Raw genomic sequence first — 23981 nt, 5'->3', positions numbered from 1 at the left:
TCAATAAATAAGCACAAAAAGTTACATAGGACATTTTTTAAACCAGGCTGTACATTGGACATATTACATAGGTCATTTTGAGTAGGTTATTGTTGGACTGGTCATTTTGAAGTTTCTCATTTCATCGTCCAGGTAATGCGATATTTCTAAAAATCGATTTCAATATCACAACATAGTGCCTGTACATCATAGCAGGAACGGAGCAAAATTGTTTCTAATGTTCTAGAATATAAGACATTCGCTCAAATTGCAATGTGTAGTCAATAAATACTTTGTCATCTTCTGTCGATTAATTTAACACGCCTAAGGGATCTGAATTTTATGCTTAACAGATCCGATTTATTAGTCAACTGCATAAACAAATTTAAGGAGACACCGAAAGTGGCTAACGTTATTGTGTTAGAGCGACAAACACTGTGCTGTACATCTGATGTGTTCGTTAAAAACCTAAACTTTTATTTGAATGTTGCATTAGTATTGGTAATATATGTCAAATGGCAGAGCTTACAAACATAAACACAGCTGATCCGCAGCCAACCGCACCGACTACGAACATCTCGAAATATGATTTATTTTCTTTATCAAGACATTCCGATTCATCTAAGATTTGCAGCAGCAGCAACTGAAAAATGCATAGGATCATTAGGATGACTAATTAATCCGTTTGCATTGAAGGCGAGTTTTTGATTGCTGGTCAGCTGTTAGTTTGTTTACTTTCTCTAAGCTTATCGATGCGGCAAAAGCAGAAAGCTCTTTAAAAGCTCATTAATGTGGCGAAGCTTTGAGACCGTGGTGCTGTTTTTTCGGAAAGCGCTAGTGCAACGAAATATCAAATATGTGCGCAACCAAATATCTAGTAACTAATTATACGATAATACGTTTATACGTTTATACGTTTTATGAACACATAATGATCTATATGATCCGTTGAATTTAGCAGGTCGATAAATGGAATGACAAGTTTTAGGAAATTACAACAGCGCTGGAAGCACTGATTACGTGCTCTGCCAATACATATGCATTTTTAAGGCACAAAACAATACATGTTTCCCCTTAACAGATACTGGCAGGCTATCAGTTATGTGCTGTGCGCTATTCTCAAAGTAAGGGTTAACGAAAGCCGTTGACCGAATGACGATGCGCAGTAAAAGGCATAGCAGCCAAAACCATATCGTTCACTGGCGGATGAGTCGATGGCTTCTTCGGTTTGTTGGCGTCTCGCTTGGTGAATTTGGATGTCTTCGTTGCCTTATCCGGGGAAGCAGCAACAGCTGAAGCTCAATAATTTTCGATCGGATTCTATAGGGCGTAAATTAAATACAATCATAAGGAAGCTTAACGTATAGCTCATATCGTATATATTTCTGTCATCCGTGCTAGGGAAGCACTGACGAGGGAAGGCAAAAATATGAAAATAATTTAATTTTTCAATGACGCGCACTGAAAATCAATAGTTTTCTATATTTTCAATATTTTCCAAATCGATTTTCCAATCAATTCGTATAAATATCTTGGAATCCTATTAAAAATTGACTAAACTATAAGCCGAAGCGTAAAAATGCATTTCCACTTTGATGACGTCATTTCCAACAACCAATCACGAAGCGAGAATTCTGGTAAAACATAGGTTCATTATTTTCAATAGTTCAACATCAAGAATCCATGATTTTCTTGATTTAGGTCAATTCTTAGAAGATTTTCCAATCGATTGGTGTAAGAATATTGAAATTCGATCGGAAAACCACTAAGCTATTAGCGTTCTAAACCTGACATTTTAGAACCTGTTCGTCTTACCCACAGTTCCCCTATATTCGTCTATGTACGAGAGCCGCGAACTAATATGGCGAAATTGGCAGAAGATGTTTGGGCTCGGTGCTCAGTTCAAATGATTTGGTCATCATATTGTTAATTTCGTGCTAAACATACATCATATATGCACAAGTACGATGCCATTCTTCATTATCCTTTGTCAAAGTTGAAACATACAAAGGTATCAAAACAGAAGAAGTTTTAGATAAATATATACGAAGAAAATTAATGTTCTTGCGGTACCTCCATACTGGACGAAATTTAGTGTATGTAATATCTTCAAAGATTTTTATCAACTACAGTACAAAGAAAACGTCTTAAATATGAGTGTCGATCTATGAAGGTGTTCAAATATTCGTATCGATATTATTGAAAAATTAACGAAAGGATTCATCGTCATAAAGCTTTACTTTTGCATAAAGAACTACAAAGGAATTTCAACAGTGGTTGACCGTGCGGGGTGAGTTTGTCAAATTTGGCCATTTTTGTACTACCGTCATCCGGGGCGAGATTGTGCCAAAAAAGCACATGTTTTTGTTCTTTATCTCAGTATACACGCAATTTAGGAACTAAGTTGATTTCAAACCTATCAATATATACTAAATTGGTCAATTAACAACTACCGTAGAGATGGTTTAGTTACAATAAAACCTAATTTTACTGGAAGTGCATGAACTTTGGCACAATCTCACCCCTTCTAGGGGGTGACATTGTGCCAAAAACATAAAATTGAGCTAAAAACCTAAACAGTGAACATTAGCATGTTTATAAACAATACACATAAATATCAGTATAAAGTAGTTCATATGGGGCCGTCCATGAACTAAGTGGATTATTAGGGGCAGGAGGTCGGCCAAAAACAACGCATCATACAAAAAGTATGAACGAAAATAACCCGGGGAGGGCTGAAATAACTAAAAATGAGTCCGTACTCAATGGACAGCATTTATATAGCCAGTAGCATTTCTAGGGTTAACAAGGGGGAGATATATGAAGGGGTATATCCTAATGGGGCATACCTATTTGATCATTTAACAAAAGTAACCACTACTTCGTTCGAGAACCCGCGGCCGCAGAACATGTGGCCTATGCCACCCCCCTCTCCCATCCTTAAAACTGACAGTTTATACACGGTATAATATATTCGTCTTATATTAGAGTGTTTATTCAAAGCATCTGAAATTCCAAAGCAAAAGTAAAAATTAATTTAAATTACATAGCAGACCTATGATGCTATTTGCTCCAAAATGGATGATGCAATCTAATCTGTCAAAATATTGTGCTCAGTAGTAAAGAATGTGAGTGTACAGGTGTATACTGACGTATTTTTGTTGTGTATGTGAAATTCACAAATTGGATCGATCATTATGGCTTGGCACAATCTCACCCCCGTGAAGCTCGAAAAGTACAAAGTTTCGAAAAATATTATTTTCGTAATCAAAACTTATTCAACGCATAATAACCTTTCAATACATTGTAAATGATTAGTTTATATACCTTTAAAATAGCAAGTTGATGGGATTTCTTGTTTGGGTTGGTTTATGCGGGACATTGTTTACAAGCGTTAGTTCCGAGTATTTTTGATCGCGAACTTTGAAACCCTGTTTAGGCTAAATAGTGTGCTAATATTATCTGTGTTCCACTCTAAGTTATGAAAAAAATATGTTATGTTCATCATCATTTTGAATTTAGGTCACCAGTTTTTATAGATATAAAAATTTTTAACAAATTAACAGTTTTGGTTTTTGGCACAATCTCACCCCCGTGGCACAATCTCACCCCGGATGGCGGTACAAGCAAAAATCGTGATCACACGCACCTATTGCACAAACAAACAGACATAATACTCGTTTTCCATTCTTCGCACCGATTAAACCGTCATTTCAAATTTGGGCTTAGTCGGCAATGTCTCCGTATTCGTCAAAGTGGCGCTCATTAACGAAAGGAGGAAAATACCCCATAAAAATACTTACTAGTTCGAGGGATGCTCCTGTTGCTATTTGATATATGAGAAAGTCCATCATAGATGGTACTAGTGTTCAGGCAAAATGTGTGGAACGATAATTTTTGTTGATTTTTCTTCTAAGTGATATGTCTGTTTGCCTGTACCTATAGTAAAGCATCTAGGTGCCCGTTGCCCAGACCTTAACTACTTAACTGTCAAACTGCAAGTGTGACCAACATCGATCAATTTTGTACGGAAATAAAAACAATCTTTTTCGGATTTTCGGAAACGATACATTTATTTTTCCCTCAGATTTAAAACTACATTCACCGTGAATACAACATCATCATCCATCATTATCATCATTATCATCTACATCATCATCTACATCATCATCATCATAATCATCATCATCATCATCATCATCATCATCATCATCATCATCATCATCATCATCATCGTCATCATCATCATCATCATCATCGTCATCATCATCAGCATTATCATCACAAATCGTTACCTTAACACAATGGCCCGCTGCTTCAACACGTTTCAGTAAAACGAAAACCTCATTAGGAGTAATCAAATCTACACACCTGAATAATCCCGGTAAAAGTGCGCCGGCTAAATGCAGCGATTGAACGTGAACTCCGCGTTCGATCAGCGTTTCCATGTGTTTCGGTTCTACGCTTGGATCGTGAATTAATCGTTCAAGCTGCGGGTAGCTGTGCTCAATGAATGGCACTACTTGCGGGCCTGCGGTCATCGATGAACCGTAGAATCTTATTTCAAGCTGCTTTATTTTCGAGGTGAGATCTTTTAATGCCGTGGTAAGATCTTTGACCGGATATTTCCTACCTGCAAACCTCAATGATAGCGACTGCAGTTGGTTTGGTGTGGCGATGGTGATGATGTTTAAAGTAACGCTTGACATTGCCAGAGTTTGTAACTGAGGGGCGTGTAGCTTCAGTTTGGGTAGTCCTTTCTGAGAGCAGCAGCCCACATCGAGATGCTTCAATTTCGGTAGGTATATATCACAATGTCGTGGTCTACACATTAAACCAATAATCAATTCTTCGAGTTCCGGAAATTCTAGCACAGGGGGTAGATGATTGGCAAATATAGTTGTCGGTAGATGCAACTTAGTTAGCTTTCGACAATGGCGCTGTATCGATACGAGAATTACCGTGGTACATCGCCGAATAGTAAGACTAGTAAGGTTCGGCAAAAACTCGAATGGGCCACTCCATCCATCGTAATTCAATCGATCTGGTGCTGTCATTGATACGTCAATGGCAAGCTCTAGGTGCCGTAGATCAGACAAAAGTGCACCAATCCACGAGTGTGAAGTGAAGTGAAACTCTTCTATCTTTGCCGACCGAAAACGATAGCGCCGCTGAAGCCGATCGATCACATCACGTAGCTCTACGGGGTCCTGATGTGTTTGAACTGTTATACACTGATAAGGCCGGTTGCTGTTCCGGATTATTTCCTCGTCTATACGTTGTTCAGTATTGTTCTTCTGGTCGTAACGACACACTTTCACGGATATTTTATTGAGAAGCATTGGTGAGTGGAATATCACTGCTTCCCAATTCTTGCACACCAACGAAGCGCTCAACCGATCCCGCCAGCACAGATATTGGAAAATGTTTTCATGTATATGAAACGGTAAGTTATCAACATGCTTATTCCAGGATAATTTCATTTGTAGGTTTTTTCGTACGACAAATAACGATTGGGTTAAACGACGGGCAAGGCCAATAAGTAAATCCACATTAACTCAGATCTAGGCGTGAAATTGCTAAACACTAGCAGCTAAAATGAAACCAACATGCGGAAAAATCGATACAAGAATTTCTTTACCTGAAGGAACCATGTAGGTTTGAAATAGGTAAAGCATCTGTATTATACCTCAGGCATTTTTTTTCTTTAATCTGTATTAGTGCCATCATTCATCGGTAATTTTTCGACTTTAACTCAAACCCAACAAAAAAAGCTATCGTTAACACGTTCCCCATTAAAAACCCGAATTAATCCATCTGGTGGTGGAAGCAACCATCTTACTTGTTATTTGAGATAGAAATCGAGACGACTTCGCAACGGTGAAAAAATGTGGGGTTAAGATTTAGCTCTTTTTAATTTTGATAGATACTTTTGACGTACGGCTACGTTTTACGGCAAGGTTTGGGATAGGCTGTCATTCCAAAAAATCAAAACATGCGAGCGTTACGAAAGTATGAAAGACTTTGAACGTTGATGCTCTGCCAATTATTAATGGATTTTCATGGTTTAGATGTTGATTGACTTATAATGGATGTAGCAATTATGTGATTTCTACTATAACTTTCTTTTTCAATCACGAATGAGTGAAAATTAATGAAAATTTTCAAGGTCAAATATCCCCATACATTTTCTTCGTGATCACCTTGCTTCACAGGCAGGAACGACAGTTAAATACACCATCTGTTTAGGCTTCGTACACAAATTACGTAATGCTTAGAGGGGAGGGAGGGGGGTCGAGTTAGCGTTACTTGTTGTTACGTAACAAATATATGAATACTAATAAGGCAGTTGCCAAATGAGGAAAGGACGTGTTGGAGGTGGAAAACAGTGAATCGGTTTATACTAAGGAAATTATGATACAAAATTATGGTTTGTAGCTGATGAAGATAATCCTACTAAATTTCCAGTTATTACGGTTGAAGACTATTTCATGCTGCTCAGTTTGCTTCGGGGTACGATGCTGGCCTAACAAGCCGTCGTATGTTCGAATCTCGGCTGGAAAGTGCTGCTATAGAGCCAGCAGGATCGTTGCACTAGCCCCGTAATTGTCCTGTACTCTAATAGCCGGCTGCGAAGTTTGTCGATAAAGAAGGGTCAAATTCTCAACACGACGTTTGTACCCATGGCTTTGCATCACATTAGCGCCATTATTCCGGCCATGTTTGGATTCAGTACAGTTTCACCTTAACATGGGCCGATGCCTGATTGTTGTTTTTAATTTGGTTGAATTTCTTAAAAATTAAAAAAAAATGCGGTTCTAGTCATTTTTATTGAATGTTGAGATACGGGGGAGGGAGGTTTTGTTAACGTTACGTAATTTAATGGGGGGGTTACGCGAAGCGTTACTTAATGTTACATAGGGGAGGGAGGGGGTAAAAAACGAAATTTTTGCTTTACGTAATTTGTGTACCACGCCTTGTTTTTTCGATTACTTTATTTTTAGAAAAAAAAGTAACAAAACCCCCTCTGGTTCAGTCTTTTGGAGACATATATATCATAATGTTTACTATATCCCATCGCCCTGTTAACAGATTTTTTGTTTTTTGTTTGTACAGGACAATAACAGCGCTAGTGTTAGGATCCTATTAAACTCTAGCAGTACCGCACAGCCGAAATTAGTACATACGATGACTGGCTTGCTACATTAGCATCGTACCTATATGATATCCCAACAAACACCGAAGCTGAATAAGGATGCTACTGATTTGGTTACAGCTGATTTAACCCTGAATACAGATGATAGACGCTGAATAAATTGAAGTAAAGGCCTCTGGTTTCTATAAGTGATTAAGCAGCCAACGAATGCGCTATAAATCAGCTGCTTCACATAATAGTGTCACAAGCAGATTAGGCGCATCTTCAACCTCTCCACAACCCGTCAATATTCTCAATAATTATGCTATACTAGCTGAATAAACGATTTGCCATCTTAATAAATAGGCCTCCCACGAAACATTTATGCGCTGATTAAATATTTTGGCAGCCATTATTATTCAGCCATAGCTGAATATGCATCGAATAAAATCTATGTAAACAATTCTACAATACTTATTCAGCCGAAATTGGAGAACTTATACAACCTATTTCGTTTGAGGCAGAACAAACACTTATTAAGTAGTTATATCGCCCTTCATATAACCTCTGTGCGCCTTGTTTCCAGCTTTGCGCAAATTGGTTATTTAAAAGCGCGCAAAAGCCTCTATTAAGCTCCGTTGCAGCTTCGAAAGCAGCTATTAGCAGGTCCGAAGCTTGATAAAATCATTAAATATACATGTTTAAGAGCTGAAAAAACCTTTTTATTTCAAAAACTAAACTATAGTTCAGCCACAGGTAGAATAAATTCAACTATAAAAGCGTTTGATCAGCCTGAAATTGTTACTTGGGTAGCTGCTTTCAAAGCTGCAATGGGACTTAATAGAGGCTTTTGCGTGTTTTGGAATAACCAATTTGTGCAATGCTGTCAATTCTATTTTTAGAACGTGAAATAGTTTTGCAATGCTTTTTCAGTCGCTTAATCAACGTCTCAACAACCTTTATGCAGCCAAAACATAATCTATTTTTAAATTTCAAAAATGGAACACGTCAAATTTATCTTGCTTATATTTTAAATTTCGAATAACTTGAATTCGTATATGCAAGCTAATTAAAAATGCAAGTCGTTATCTTTCGGGTATTGAACCACCATCTTCTGAAATTAAAAACTTTCCGATTAAATTCTGCTATTTATATTTATTCGTGACAGATACGTATTTCACCTACGACATGGCGGCTTCATCAGTGTCTGTTTTCGAAAAATCTTGTACATTTGATCGCCTTAGACCAACCCGTAAACAGCAAGAGCAATTGCAGTTTACGAGTTGGTTTAAGACGATCCAAGCTGCATAAAGTAAGCACTCAAATGCTGTTTGACCAAGCGATGTATAAGTTTTTCCAAACCCGCTTTCCTCCAAAGCTGATAAACAAGCTTAATAGCGGATTTTTCTCCTGAATCCGCTTCTAACTAGCCATAAACATAGAACCGTTTTACGGTTGCTTAAAGGTGGTAAAGTGGCTTAATAAACCAGTAGACGCTTTCATTAGGCTCACAGCTTTCAAACTTCTCTAAAGCAGCTTAAGGGTGGTTAAGTGGCTTTACAAACTAATACCAAGCTTTCATTCGGTTCACAGCACACTGTCAGATCATAGAGTTTCGCAATTCGACTCTGAGCAAAAATATGTCAGTTATCGACATTATCGACTGCTTCAAGCGTAAAGATATTTTCACTGTCTGTTCTGCAGATGCAGATGGGGCGGTTCATACGATGAGTGCTTATGGATCAGAAGATGGCGGTTCAATTCCCGAAAGATGACGATATGCAATTTTAATTAGCTTGCATATACGAATTCAAGTTATTCAAAATTTAAAACATAGCATACGACGCCATAGCAAAATAAATATGACGCGTTCTAATCTTTTTAAATTTAGAAATAGATTATTTTTTGGCTGCATAAAGGTTGATAAGACGTTGATTAAGCGACTGAAAAAGCACTGCAAAACTATGTCTCGTTCTAAAAATAGAATTGAAAGCATTACGTAAATTGGTTATTTAAAAACACGCAAAAGCCTCTATTAAGCTCAAACGTTTGATCAAACGTTGATCAAATGTTTTTTAGCTGAATTTATTCAAACTGTGGCTGAACTATAGTTTAGTATTAGAAATAAAAGCCTTTTTTCAGCTCTTAAACATCTAATACGGACTTGCTAATAGCTGCTTTGAATCTGTAATGTAGCTTAATAGAGGCTTTTGCGCGCTTTTAAATAACCAATTTGCACAAAGCTGGAAACAAGGCGCACAGAGGCGATATAACTGCTTAACAAGTGTTTTTCAGCCTCGAATAAAATAGGTTGTATAAGTTCTCCAATTTCGGCTGAATAAGTACTTGTACAGGTGTTTACATAATCCGACATTTTATCCGATGCATATTCAGCTATGGCTGAATAATTATGGCTGCTAAAATGTTTACTGAGCGCATAAATGTTTCTTGGGTAGTTCGTCCAGTATTGAAATACTGGGGGATAATAAAGCGAAAGCTGAAGATGAAGAGAACGATTTCGGAAAAACGATTTCTACGGTGCAACAAACGGAAAGAAGGTTCCAGCCCCAACGATAGGCTAAGTTAAGGAGGCCATCATGCAGCTAAGGAACAATAAAACAGCTAGGAAAGATTGCATCACAGTGGAGCTTGTTAAAATGGGACCAGAAAAGCTTCCCGCCTGTATGCACCGGCTAAATGTTAGAATTTGGGATACGTAACGGCTACCTAGGAGTGGAAAAATGGAATTATCGGCCCGATCTAAAAAGGGCACTAAGTTGGACTGTGAGAACTATCGAGCGATCACAGTTTTCAATGCCGTCTATAAAGTGCTGTCCCAAATCATTTTCCGCCGACTATCACCAATTGCGAAAAGATTTGTGGGAACTTATCAAGCTGACTTCGTCGAAGGTCAGTCTACAACACATCAAATATTTACACTGCGGCAAATCCTCAAACAGGGCCGTGAATACAGAGTTCTCACGCATCATTTGTTCGTTGACTTCAAAGCCGTATATGATACCATATACCGGAAAGAGCTATGGAAAATCATGAACGAGAACAGCTTCCCCTGGAAGCTCATCAAACTCATTAACACTACGATGGATGGTACACTATGCTGTGTTCGGATTTCGGGTGGATTGCCAAGTTCATTCGAATCACACGGTGGGATTCGTCAAGGTTCAATATAGCGGTATAAGGTATTATGAACCGAGCGGATATCAACACGCGCTGCACGAACTTCAACAAATCTAGTCAATTCGTTTGCTTTGCCGTTGACTTGGATATTATCGGCAGAACATCTGTGACGGTGGCTGCACAGTACACCAGACTAAATCCCGAAGCAGAAAAGATTGGGTTAAAGGTAAATACGTCTAAAACAAAGTACATGGTGGCCAGCGGAACCGAGGCCGAACGACACCGCTTGGGCAGTAGTACATTGATCGACGACGATGAGTTTGAGGTAGTCGACGACGACCTTGGCTCACTGGTAACGGCGGACAATAATGCCAGCCGTGAGATTCGGAGGCGTATTATCAGCGGAAGTCGTGCTTACTATGGGCTTCACAAGCGATTGCGGTTGAGTAGACTAAGCCCCCGAACAAATTGTACCCTGTACTAAACGCTTTTTAGACCGGTTGTTCTCTACGGTCATGAAACATGGACAATCCTGGAGGAGGACCTGCGAGTGCCCGGAGTTTTCGAACGACGAGTGCTAAGAACGATCTTCGGCGGCGTACAGGAAAACGGAGTATGGAGGCGGAGGATGAACCATGAACTCGCACAGCTCTATGACGAACCCAGCATTCAAACGATGGCTAAAGCTGGATGGTTACGATAGGCAGGGCATGGTGCAAGAATGCCAGACAACTACCCTGCAAAGATGGTGTTTGTCTCAAATCCGGTAGGAACAAGACGACCAGGAGCGCTGCGAGCAAGATGGTTAGACCGAGTGGAGGGAACTCTGGCAGATAGTACTCGGTGTCCATGAAATTGGAGAGCGGTAGCCCACAACCGAGTTACATGGAGAAACTTTGTTCAACAGGCTTTGTCTTAGGACGGCAAGCCACTTAACAACTATAAGAGTAGAGTAGAGTAGAGTAGAGTAGAGTAGAGTAGAGTAGAGTAGAGTAGAGTAGAGTAGAGTAGAGTAGAGTAGAGTAGAGTAGAGTAGAGTAGAGTAGAGTAGAGTAGAGTAGAGTAGAGTAGAGTAGAGTAGAGTAGAGTAGAGTAGAGTAGAGTAGAGTAGAGTAGAGTAGAGTAGAGTAGAGTAGAGTAGAGTAGAGTAGAGTAGAGTAGAGTAGAATAGAGTAGATTAATGTGGAGTACAAATTCTATTGAATTAATTCACTGAAAATAATTATGGAACATAATTCGTAGACGATTTTGAATTTCGTCTTTGGTCATATTTCAACCTAGCTTAACGTAAACAGTAGGTAACAATTCCAAATACAAAGCATTGATTCAGTTGAGAGGAAATTTATGCCTCCCGCCAGGTTTGCCTTAGTCGGTCGAAATCAGAGAAGGTATTTTTAATATTTGGCCTTCGCTAAACTACATTATTGTTATTATTATTAATATGATAGCTGCATTTGTTGGTTTGCAGCGAGCAATAAAAATGTACGCAGGAGCTGGCAGGAGTAGCTCCGTAGATGATGATGAATATTTAATCCTCTTTTCAAGCTTGCGAATCAACCCGGTGTCCGGCACTAAGGCTGGCGGAATCTTTTCATCCACCTTGCAGCAGAATACGTCAGCCTCTCATGGCCATCCATCATCGTCTTGAGCGACCGCTTGGCATAGTAAGTTTTAAAATGGGCATAATTATGTTGTAAATTTTAACGTTTTAATTTTGAACTGCCAAACGAGAATAATGCCTTAATTTAATCCATAAAAATTGAACATAAAAATGATTCAAAAATTTCTACGCAACAACAACAGTGTTTTCCATTATGATCGTCCATCAAGCAGAATGTTTGTTAGTTTATTGTTGTTCGCAAAGCCGGACTTTCCCTGCTACCCTAGTAGCCGGCCGGTCTGGCCACCGGCCTCACATCATTGTCGGTGCATCTTTTGTTCGATTTCTTTCCGGGATTTTCCGTCAAGGGTGGCGAAAGGAACGTATTTTTTTGCCGTATAATTTTGCATGCATGAGTGATTATTATTTTAATAATTTATTATTAAAGTTTCGGGTGCTCAATCTTCGCCGAGCTGACCTGAACGGAAACATCAAACGAGCAAGGTTTGGTTTTGAAGTAATCGTCCGTATAAACCTGGAGGAATTCTCTGGAGTCTTCCAACCTACTGTTTTATTTTGTTTAATAAAACGGCCAGAATAAATTGAAAATCTCACGGCACAATTTCAAACTAACTGTAGGTCCGACATGACCAATCACTTCTAAACAACGATTTTTAAAATACCATTTGATTCAAGCGCACACACCGTCCTCCTCAAGTTCCGCACAAGTGATCCCGCCACCACCGCTCTCACGTTTCACTGCTTATGAAACCGTTCCTCTATATAAAGAGTAAGTGGATAAAACTCAGGAGGGGTGTTAAAAAGGAAACTTTCTCGTCTGTTTCCTTTCGGGCGAGCTACGGAAATCCACGTGGTAATCCTCTTTCGCCACTCGTCGTTCACGGCAGCCAGGCTGGTCGCAGCCACGTCGCAGTCGGATAAGGAAGAAGAAAAAAAGACGCGCTCAAATTCCCATGGACCATGGAAAGCCACTTAAAAAGGTATCAAACTCCAGCAACGGAGGAGATTGGGCTTGCCCGGCGATGGCGATGGTATACTGTTTTAGCTCGTGACTCGAGGGTAGGAAGCAGGGAACAGTATAGTAGCACCGTCAGGATGAAAAAACGTTTAATTTTATAATTGAGCCCCTTAGGAGCTTCCCGCGCGCTCGGGTTTCGATTGCGTTTTCTAATTCTACTACTGCTACTGCTTCTGCTATTGCTTCTGGCTTTGTTAGGGGTTTCCTTAAGCCCAAATTCTCATCTCCGCATGTAGGTAGGTGTGTATTGAGTAAGCGAGCAAAGGAAAAATTCAGGAAACCGAACTTGCGAATGGCACACCGATGATCCTTCCCCAAAGACAGCTGGAATTTGATGAAGGTAATTTAAATTTTTATGGAGTTTCCTCGTTCCTCCCGATGCAGGAGATCCTAATCTTGATTTGCCATGAATAGAAACGAAACAAATTGGGACATTTGGGATCAATTGGTATTGATTTTTGCATGAATATAATCGTGGCTGGAAGGGACCTAGTGATGGCAGAGAGAAATGTGTTATGTGTATGCTATTATATTTTTGTCTGAAATTATTCTGTTTTCTGTTACTGGGTTTGCCTAGTGTTTGATGATTTCATTTGTTTACACTTTAAACTTGTATTCGGGGTTCTCCACATTCAAGATTTTTATAATGCGATTGATTGAGAGTCTTTATAATAAAACCAAACTGATAATGGTGTATGTAAGGAGTTAACTCAAGAATGGTTTGACGGAATTGCATGATTTTTTTTCGGCTGTTGTATTTTGGTCTGCGTCAAGTTTAAGTATATGCAAAAAAAAATACGAAAATCCGCGCGGAAAGCTGAGAAATAGTAAGAAACTTTTCCCGCCATCCATCGTACAGACAATGTTTTAGATTGCTACGATTATTATCGGTGCAAATCAGCCTACACCACCAATATCAAGCAGCGCCAGCGTCGTAGCTGGGTAAACAATCACGTTGTTGAAGGTAACTTTGATTTCCCTTTCGCGTCTGCTCGGGAAAATAATACTTATAAGCCAATTTTGTGAACCTAATACGATTCTGTTAGGAAATATATCGAAACGTAAATCACGGTGCTCAAAAGACCGTTTATAAAAAAAAACAAAATAAGCCATTAAAACGGCAAATGCCGGTTGGTTTGTATTTCCATCCTACAGCCTGAGTCCATCCTGAGTAGGGCTGTCTAACCGGTAGTACCGGTAGTACCGAAACCGGTAATACCGGCCAATTTTTGGATACCGAAATACCGGTTTTGAAAAGGCAAAAAACCGGTATTTCCGGTATTTGCTAATGTGCTTGTTTTTTCCAACTCCTTATTCGAATAAGAACTAAATTTTACAAAAGATTATAAAACTCTTAGAAAAACAACTTGGTGTTAATGCCGACGAGATTCTTCGACTACTAACAATGAAGAGAGTGCAATTGTGGGTCAAATTATTTTAGCTCTTGAACCCGTTTAAGGCACAGTAGAGTAACTTTGGTGTTAAAATGTTTCATTGTATAAGCCAGACGTTGCGTTTCAATTTATTTTTGAACAACTTGATATTCAAAAGCCACCAAATTATTCGAAGCTCTCACATAACGAATTTAGGAAACAAGATCAGGGCCCAGAAACGTCACTAAATTGCAGTATTGGGCACCGCTAATTCGCTAACCAATTCAATTTGCTCGATAATCGAGGAAATTTCGCTAATCACTAAACGCAAACTGCAAATTAACAGTCACAGTTTATTTTTGAACATATCACAACTACTTGCATTGTAATCTATCACTGTACAAATTATTACTTTCTAATAAAACTAAGATCAAAACCTATAATAATGGATAAAATGCTCTACAGTTTATTATTTCAAAATTACCAGCGGCACTTCATTTGAAATTACGGATCAGCAACAATTCGGCTAGTCTGAGTATAAATTATGAAGCCTAATAAGCGTTTCGTGATTGCTCGGTTAGCGAATTAGCGGCACCCAGCACTAGTAAATTGTTATTCAACAATGAAGTAATGAAGCTTCAGTTTTAACAGAAGCAGCGCCGCTTCGGTTCAAAACTGACTTCAATCAGCGTCATTGAAACGATTTTCAATTCATCATGACGACCGGTTTTAAAGTTTCATTTGTATCTCTCTATCAAATATTCAGAAAAAGTCTAGACTTTGAATGCAATTGAATTGATTTTGAGTAACATTTCCTACATTAATCTACTCAACATCGACAAATCGTGCATGACTGTCAATCGTCATCATTTGATATAGTCAGTAGCTTCAGCTGAAGGTTGCTCGAAACGTTCTGTTCAACAAATGAAACAAGTCGCTTCATGATGAAGCGAATGTAAGGGAAAGTTAGCTTCATTAATTTGTTTCGACGATGCCGAGCTCTGATCAGAATACGGGGATCTTTGCGCGTTTTGAGCATTCTTGCCAACAAAGGATCTGCCAGGAAAGAATTTGCACACAAGGAGATGAAATCTGCATCCCACTATCTTGGAATAGTGGGATTGATAACAGAGAAGAGAAGGTATTTGTGACCGATGATGAAGAGGATGACGTTATGCAGGAGTTCCGGATTGGGGATGGAGAAAAAATTGTTGAGAGGCTGTAGGAGACCGGGGCATTAATTATGCTGGAAGCAACAATAAAAGATATTTTGTAAATAATTAAAGGGTGGTCTCCCTACTATAAATTTGAAGAAATGAAAGGAAAGTTCGTGATGTGCTCAGAGCCGTTCGCTAGACATCGATGAAAGCGGAAGTTTTTTCAATTGTTGGAAGTGTTGGCAATAAAATTCATTCTATAGTAAGGGAATTAAATCGCTAAGTGTATTATATCTGCTTCAATTCTATTTTGCTAAGCAACAATACTGAAGCTAATGTTTCAAAATAAAAAGATTTACTGAAAAACATCAATATTTCTATTGATTTCGAATAATCTGCCAATACCGGTATTTTACCGGTATTACCGGTATTTTCTACGCCAATACCGAAATACCGGTTTTCACCAAAAGCGCCCAATACCGACAGCCCTAATCCTGAGTCAATTTAAAAAAAACGTACCAATTTCTGACTTACGCTCTTTTGAAATTTTGAAGGGCAGATTGCTCATATAAAATAAACAAAAATCTTGAATGGCACGTCCACAATGAACGTAAATCACATTTTAGAAGTTTTGCACTGTATTGGGACTGACCGGAAATGTTCCGCATTGAGTTACCGCTAGGGAAAATGACCAGTATCGAATCTGAACAACGACGTGTCATACAACATCATAAATTACGTTGGAATTCAAAAACTTCATTTAGTTAATGCCACTACATAGGGAACGGGAGGGTATTTTCGGCCCATTAAGCGATTGCATCTATTTTTTCGGCCTATGGCCTAGTTTTGGTGGAAGAACAGGTGGTCTTGACGTTATTTAAATAAAAAATTTTAGATTGTTCACAGTCTTGAGAAAATAGTTATAACGTATTAAAATTGTATATCAGCAAAATATTTTTATTGGCGAAATAAAAGACAAATAGGTTGAATTGAGAAGCCTGCTGAAAATACCCTCCCGTACCCTACATAATGTTATGAATGTATGTTGTAGCATTTTTTCTCACCTTTCCAATGGTGATCCTAAGATGAAAATCGGTTGGGGGCTCTACAGAGACTATAGATAACATAGGCAACTTGACACTCAAAAACCGCTAAATTTTGAATCAATCCGGAGAGTTACCTTTATTTGTGATGGTACTCTCCGTTTTGATTCCAAATTTAGCGGTTTTTGGGAATCACCAAAAAAAATTTGACACCCTTTGAAAGCCCTGTTCTTTTCTTTACAGAACTGTGCCATTTGTTAGTTGTTTCATTGCAATTTTAGCGAATATCGCATGATTCAGATATCAAGGTTTGCTAAAAATTCATTTTTTTTAAACTATCGGGCCCCTTTGCGAACGTGGGATCCACTATTTCGAGATATTAAAAGTGTAACTCTCATTTATTCCCATTTTTGACCAATCAATTACAAAAATTCCAATTTTTGAAGACCTCGTGTCTGTGGGGGCCCTGTTTCAATGAAAATTACGCATCTCTATCTCTATCTCTATCTCTATCTCTATCTCTATCTCTATCTCTATCTCTATCTCTATCTCTATCTCTATCTCTATCTCTATCTCTATCTCTATCTCTATCTCTATCTCTATCTCTATCTCTATCTCTATCTCTATCTCTATCTCTATCTCTATCTCTATCTCTATCTCTATCTCTATCTCTATCTCTATCTCTATCTCTATCTCTATCTCTATCTCTATCTCTATCTCTATCTCTATCTCTATCTCTATCTCTATCTCTATCTCTATCTCTATCTCTATCTCTATCTCTATCTCTATCTCTATCTCTATCTCTATCTCTATCTCTATCTCTATCTCTATCTCTATCTCTATCTCTATCTCTATCTCTATCTCTATCTCTATCTCTATCTCTATCTCTATCTCTATCTCTATCTCTATCTCTATCTCTATCTCTATCTCTATCTCTATCTCTATCTCTATCTCTATCTCTATCTCTATCTCTATCTCTATCTCTATCTCTATCTCTATCTCTATCTCTATCTCTATCTCTATCTCTATCTCTATCTCTATCTCTATCTCTATCTCTATCTCTATCTCTATCTCTATCTCTATCTCTATCTCTATCTCTATCTCTATCTCTATCTATCTATCTATCTATCTATCTATCTATCTATCTATCTATCTATCTATCTATCTATCTATCTATCTATCTATCTATCTATCTATCTATCTATCTATCTATCTATCTATCTATCTATCTATCTATCTATCTATCTATCTATCTATCTATCTATCTATCTATCTATCTATCTATCTATCTATCTATCTATCTATCTATCTATCTATCTATCTATCTATCTATCTATCTATCTATCTATCTATCTATCTATCTATCTATCTATCTATCTATCTATCTATCTATCTATCTATCTATCTATCTATCTATCTATCTATCTATCTATCTATCTATCTATCTATCTATCTATCTATCTATCTATCTATCTATCTATCTATCTATCTATCTATCTATCTATCTATCTATCTATCTATCTATCTATCTATCTATCTATCTATCTATTCTGCCCATCGTTACGACTTTCGTTCTGTTTTTTGTCTCATTTTGCGCCCTTTTCAGTCCTGCTTTATCTGTTTCAAATTTTGATTTTCCACTAGTTTTTTCTCGTTTCTGTTTCCATTTTCGTATTTTTCTTTCGTTTTTCCAGTCTCGTTTTTAGTTTTCTCCATTTCTTTTTTTTTCTTATGTTTTCGTCTGATTCGTTACTCCTCTTATTATGTTCTGCCTATATATGCCAGAAGGGCATTGGGTTAAAAGGCCACTGCGACAGTCTTGATGATCGTCTTTTGTGGCAGGTCCCGTTTACTATACACAGTCCACGGACCGCTCATACCCATTGATAGAGTTGAGCGGGAATTATGTTCTGCTTTACCTTCTTTTCTGACAAGTTCTGTTTTTCGTTTTATTTTGTTTGTCTTCCGTTTCCAATTTTGACGCATGACTACATCTTTGTCTACTATACCGGGTAGCACCTTGTGAAAACGAAAATAGAACTGTACTTTTTGCATGAATGATTTCAAATGTTAATAACCACTATAGTACTGAACTACTTACTTGCTTATTCAGCCGAGAGCCGGGGTGGCTCTTGCCTTATCAAGAATTCCTCTCCATTGTACTCGGCCCTGGGCTACTCGTCGCCAATTCGATACGCGTCTCGACACTCGCAAGTCGGCTTCAACCTGGTCGAGCCATCTAGCACGTTGAGCCCCTCTATTCCTGGTGCCGGTGGGGTTCTTGAAGAGAACGGATTTCACTTTACAGTCGTTCGGCATCCTTGCGACGTGGCTGGCCCACCGTAGTCTCCCAACTTTCGCCAGGTGCGCGATGGGAATCTCACCAAGCAGTGTCTGTAGCTCGTGATCATACGTCTCCGCCACACTCCGCTTTCCGTTTGTACTCCGCCAAAAATAGTCCGCAGTACCGTGTCACCTAGGTAACAAACCCCTGTCCTAGGTACCTAGGTAACAAACCCCTGTCACCTAAGTGACAAACCGTGTCACCTAGGTGACAAACCGACTCACCTAGGTGACAATTGTCACTTGATTCGCGGCGACTCCAAAATAGTCACGTCACTCGCCTCGCAGAATAAGGGTGAATATGTCGTCATTGTCGTCAGCAGCCTAGAGCCTAGATGGCTCAGGCTGTTTCAAGCAGTAGTCTTCATTCTACTTGATCTTGGACCACTCGTCGCCAATTTCCTAGTCGTCTCAGTAGTCGCAAATCACTTTCGACTTGGTCCAACCATCTTGCACGTTGAGCCCTCGTGTTCCTGGTGCCGGTGAGGTTGTTGAAGAGCACTGTATTCGTCGCACTGTCGTCTGGCATCCTTACGGGGTGTCTGACCCACAGTAGACTACCGATTTTCGTCAGATGTACGATGGGAATCTCTCCAAGCAGTGCAAGTAGCTCGTGATTCACACGCCGCTGCCGCTCTCCGCTTTCAGTTTGCACTCCACCAAATATCGTCCGCAGTACCTTCCGCTCGAACACGGCTTCAAGTCTATAAAAAACTACTGGCTTAATAAGGGTTATGAACATTGTCAGCTTCGTGCGGCAGTGTATGCTTCTTGATCGCAGCGTTGAATGGCAAAGTATGCCCGATTTCTCGCTTGAATGCGCCGCTGGATCTCCTTACTAGTGTTGTTGGCCACAGTAACCAGCGATCCCAGCTACACGAACTCATCTACCACTTCTAGTTCGTCGCCGTCTACGCCGAGACACGCGTTTGTTTCCTAAGCCTCTTCCTTTTATGTATTTGGCCTTCGATGTGTTTATAATTAACTCAATCCTCCTAGACTCCGCTTTCATAGCTTAGAAGCTGGCTACCCTTGATGAAAATCATGCCTCTCGTTTAGATGCCCGCTCGTTGGGTCATCACCTCAAGAGCGATGTTGAACAGTATACTAGATAAGTCGACAGTCCCCGAGACGTGTGAAACACATCACTCGTTCCAATATAGTTTTGATCAGTCGCGTCAGTCGGAAAACCGGTGCTGGTCTCGATCGACTGTATCGTATGCTGCTTTGAAATCAATAAAAATGTGTAGCGTGGATATGTTGTACTCTCGACATTTCTGCAAGATCTGTCGGGTGGTAAAAATATGTTCCATAATTGTGCGAGCCCCCAAGAAACCCGCCTAAACGATAAATAACAACGTAAACTTACAATGAATAACGCAGTTTAAATATTACAATTTTCTATTTTCGGTTTCAATCTCGTGATGGGTAAAATTACTAATATTTACTAATATTTATCAGTAACGTACTGGGAACTACCGATAGTTATCAGTAACGATTTTTTGATAGTTCCCATCCGTCTTCCAACAGAAGATTCGAAGATCCTACACGACGTTTAAACCTACACTAATTTTATATCTGTGCTCGGAAAGTATACCAAAAACCATCCCATTTCTTCAACCAATTTTATCCTTAAACATTGAATCTAGTCCAATTTGACGTCCTGAAAGTGAAACGTCATACCCAAGCAACAATGTGAATTTTATTGTACCCTTATGGTTACTTGGGGCACAATAAAATTCACTGTTACTTGGGTAGAAAAGTGAGTGGTCATCCTTACCTTTTGCCAGATTGCATCCATATACTGCAAAAATTTGTTCGCAACTGTAGTCTTGTATGGAATTCTCAAAGCAAGGAAAAAAATCAGCGACTGTCTTATACGAGAATAGTTTTTGAGCGTTTCATTTGCTGCTTTGTGTTAGTAGTTAGTTGCTTGCAACTCTTTACATAGATTCAATTGTATTTCTGTCAAGTATGCAAATAGCTGTAAAGTAGAGTCACAGCAATTTTGTGGAAATTGACGCAAGCGAATCATTGTTGTAAATGACAGCCAAGAATAGTTATTTATTTTTTTGGTTCAACCGTAGTTGTAAGCAAGCTCCTTAAGGGGGCATAGTACTTTTTCAATTTAAAAAAATCGAAATTTTTTTATTTTGACCATACGTGTTTCAAGTCATTTCGATGAATTCCAAAAATTGACAAAGTTACAGCTATTTGTACCGCGCATGTCTGGAGCGATTACACAGCGAATAAAAACTTCAACGTCGTTTTTCTCGAAACGAGGTTTTGAATGTCGGTACCATAAATATCTCAAGAACGGCTCAAGCAATTCTCATGATTCTTTTTTTGTTTTAAAGCCAACAAAATTATCTAGTGTTTGACCCATCCTTTTTTTGATATTACTTGATATTACAATTTTTGTATTTTTTAGAAATGTTTAAAGTCAATTTTTTCGACTAAAAACGTTACTTTTATGTTTGAATGTCCGCCATTTTGTTATGCGTTCGAATTTTAAAAAAAGGATGGGTCAAACACGAGTTAATTTAATATACTTTCATGTCGCTTTGGAATTTTTCAATTCGGATAAGCCCCCCAGCGCCAATCCATGGTACCGTAAATCATGTTTTTTTCGAATGATCATGTTCAAGGAGCCGTAGGGGAGAGGGGAAGAGGTTCACATATGCAAACAAAATTGTAAATATTAGTATAAAGTGCAATGTTTTGAATGCAAAAAACGCGAATCGATTCGCTTTTCGCGTTATCGAGAAAAAAATATTTGAAATAAGGCAAAAAATATGGTGTAAAAAGTACTATGCCCTCTTAAGTAAGCTATCCTCGTCAACTGCCACTTCGTCAGTTTCAAGTCAGTTCCTAGTGCTGCACGCCATGCAAAAATTGTCAAAATCCGAAATCATCGCCAATCATTACAGAGTACAGACATTTAGGATAAAACTTAACTTAACTTAACTTCATTTAACGAATGTATAGAAATGTTAGAGCATTTATTACAAAACAGTAAATTCTAAATTTACATAGCAGACTACTGAACATTTTCAAATTGTCAAGCATTGTCGAATTGTACCCGCCTTTGTAGGCCTACGTGAACCCCTCATTCGTTCTCCTACGCGCAAACCTTCATACTTTTAACATAGGGCTACGTCTTTCAGGAAGGTTGCTGGTATAGGGTGTCATTCCAAAAAATCAAAAAATGCGAGCGTTATGAAAAAATGAGGTTCTGAGCGCTAATAACTCAGCGGTTTCAAGATCAATATTTTAAGATATTTTACACAATTACCTAAGCAACCAATAGTAATCAGCTTAAGGGGCAGCACTTTCGTTTAAGCAGCAGTTTAGTTTAAGATAATCAAATACAGTTTTATTATTCAACTTTATGTTTAATAACATTTAAATATCTTCAGTTTTAAGACAATGACAACTTGCTAACAACTCTTCCTTTTAAATTAACTTAAATTAAATGAATTTAATGCTTACTTAAAAAGAGGTTATATTATTGCTCAAATACCACATAAAATTGATTTTAATCTAATTCAACACCACCGTCAAGGTACCGCGGTTCGTAATGGAGCATAGCTTTGCATCTCGCAAATAAATTTTAAGTTTCTCATTTTCCTGCCAAACGGAACGGCTTTGTTATAAACTCAACGACATTCCGCCAGCATTCTGACTAACATTCGCTTTTTTTTCTTTTCATTCCACCATCCAACAGCATTATAGGTGGATCTCATCATCATCTATTGTAATTCGCATTAACGAGATAAAAAGTGTAGATAAACCCATTTAGGGACTCCGTGTCTCATCTCCCACTAATCTTAGCAATATTCTCCGCTAAATTTATATAACTTTGTATCACATTTTTGCACCCTTATTCCGCCCACCAGCATCAGCACAACACAACACGGCGCAGCGTCACGAAAACCGCACTCAAAAGAGTCAACTTTCCCAGGGCCAGCCAGCCAGCCAGCGAGGAAAAACTGTTTGCATAAGGCTACGCGCGTGAAAAGCAATTTGCCTTCCACGCCACGCCCCGGTATCCTCCGGTGGTAGGTACCCTACCTAGTGAAAGCTACTGTCAAAAGCAACCACCACGGTACGCGAGAACGTTATTCCGTTCGTTCGTTTGTTCAGCAGAGATTAAGGACCAAACTGTGCAGGGCATACCACCGGGCTGGGCCACAAAACCGTTGTCTTAGTTCTTTATGTTTTCTTATTTTTTGTCCACTCAGTTTAACCGAGGTATTTGAGTCGAAATAAGTTTTATATTCTCAGCCGGCATTAACGGTTAATCCGGGTGGAAAAAAAGTCAGGTTGATTAAAGTTTTTCTTGAGCTTAGAAAGCTTCCTATGGTCACAAATGGTTTAGTTTTAAAAGTAACTTATTCAATTAAAATGGAAAATCTGCTTTTAAAAGTTCGATGTGAGTAAAGTTTGTAAGGTTCCAAGTACCCATTGTCGTCGAGTAAGTTTATTTCGCGAGGTCGTTATCATTATCAAGATATCTTCGAAAGGACAAAGAGTCCCAACAATAACAGAACGTCGATGGTTTTGTGGCAAGAAAAAGAAGCGACCGCATCGTCATCATCGCCATCGACAGCTCATCGGCACTGAAAAACGTGCCATTCCCTGGCGAAGGTATTAGCACTAAGTGGATCTTTTAATTTACTTCTTTTACTCGCTGTGCGAGAATAAAAACTTTATTCATGCCTCAGCTATACGGTAAATCCCTCGTTACACAAAACCAACCTCGAAAGCGACCCACGAGGTAATATTCTCCTAAATACCTAGATTTAGAGGCATCCCTCCTCCCTCCGGGAGGAAAAGAAAATGTGTCTTCTTCCGTCCGTCGCAAATAGCAACATTGGCACTGGGAGCCGAGATTTATTAAAGTGACATTAACTCAAATTGTGCGTCAAGTGAAACCGAACGGTCGGAAAAAAATTGTGCCCTCTAAGAAGGAGGGAAAGGGAAAATGAGGCATCCGACCCAAAACATACAACGAAACTGCCACCGAATGGTTGCTGCCGCTTCTTCTGGTCGGCAGGTTTCGACAATGGCACTTCCGGTCGGGCAGTGACTTACCCTTTCCGTCTTCCGTTTGAGCTAATTATTGTTTTTATTATCTTCATCAACATCTCATTATTGCTAGCTCATATACA

Source organism: Sabethes cyaneus, chromosome 1 (assembly GCF_943734655.1).
Source record: "Sabethes cyaneus chromosome 1, idSabCyanKW18_F2, whole genome shotgun sequence".
Taxonomy (NCBI): Eukaryota; Metazoa; Arthropoda; class Insecta; order Diptera; family Culicidae; genus Sabethes; species Sabethes cyaneus.
Note: the sequence above shows the minus strand (reverse complement) of the source record.